Genomic DNA, 1,470 nt, shown 5'->3' with positions numbered 1-1,470 from the left:
TTCTTCAAGTCTTGATGCCACATTTTTCTTCATAGGGTCCATCTTCTTGGATAAATTTTTCAGAATACAGAGTAGGTATGGAGAGAGAATACAATCCTGAGATGCTCCATTTCTAATTTACTTTTAAAATTAATTTTTTAAATAAAATGTTTATGTTATACTGGTTTGCTTACAAAAATAATATACTTTTTTTCAGAGAGAATATTAGTTTTTCCTTGCTTTGCTCACCAACAGCTTCTTGGTCTGGGTATAGGTTTCACATGAGCATAATTAAGTGCTTTTGGATTCCCATTCTTCTCCATGTCAGCCACAATTTATGACCCACACAGTGAAATACCTTTGCATAGTCAAAAAAGCATAAATAGACATTGTTTTGGAATGCCTTACATGCCAGGATCCATCTGATATCAACAAAGATTTCCTTGGTGTCATGGCCTCTTCTAAATACTGCTTGAACTTCTGACAGTTCTATGTTCTGTTTTAGCAATTTTTGAATGATCTTTAGCAGTACTTTGCTTGTATGTGATATTAATGGTATTTTGCAATAGTTTCCACATTCTGTTGGCTCACCTTTCTTGGGAATGGGAACAAATACAGATCTCTTCCAATCCACTGTACAGACAGGTGTTCTCCAAATTTCCTGGCATCGATTGGTGAGCATTTCTAGGGCTACATCTGTTAATCGAAACAAGTCAACTGGTATCACATGGATTCCTAGAAAGGGAGGGGAAGCGTAGAAAACATATAACAATGAATGAATTAAAATAAAAGCTTTCTATAAACTTTTGTTAAAATGGCAATAAAAATATTAACACCTCCTCCCCCAAAAAACCCAACAAGAAAAGGCAGCTCTCTAAGACAAAGCAAATTATTATAACGAAATGTGCAAAAAGCTGGAGTTGAAAATCAGAAAAGTAGCCCTCTGTCAGTATATCTCAAGCTGAGGCAACTGAAGAACAAATTCAAGTCTCCAGTTGCAATGCTTAAAGATGCAAAATACTGAATGATCTAGAAAGCATCAAAAGAAGATGGAAGGAATACATAAAGCTACAAAAAAAATAGTAAAACAGAAGATTAAAGACTACAGCCTTCTCTGGATTATATTTCAGCATTATGAAAACTAAAATCCTCACCAATGGCCTTTCAGAAAACATCATAATAGATGGAGAAAAAGTTTATGTCAGTTGTCAATGGTTTAATTTTACTCTCTTCCACAATCAACACTCATAGTTACAGTAGTAAAGAAATATAAATACATATTTCCTTGTGAAAATCTGCTGTCAAGGATGTCTCCAAAGTGCTAAAGATCAAGGATGTCAGTTTAAAGGCAAGGTATACATTATGTAAGCCATTAACTTTTCAGTTTCTGTTTATGTGTTTGAAAATTGGACAATGAATAAGGAAGAGTATGTAAAAATCTCTATCTTTGCTTTGTGCTGATAGTGAAGAGAACTGAATATTCCATGGACT

Source organism: Elephantulus edwardii, unplaced genomic scaffold, assembly GCF_000299155.1.
Source record: "Elephantulus edwardii isolate Elephantulus edwardi_28Jun2011 unplaced genomic scaffold, EleEdw1.0 scaffold00149, whole genome shotgun sequence".
Classification (NCBI taxonomy): Eukaryota; Metazoa; Chordata; class Mammalia; order Macroscelidea; family Macroscelididae; genus Elephantulus; species Elephantulus edwardii.
The sequence above is the reverse complement of the archived record's forward strand: the minus strand, read 5'-3'. Positions refer to the sequence as shown.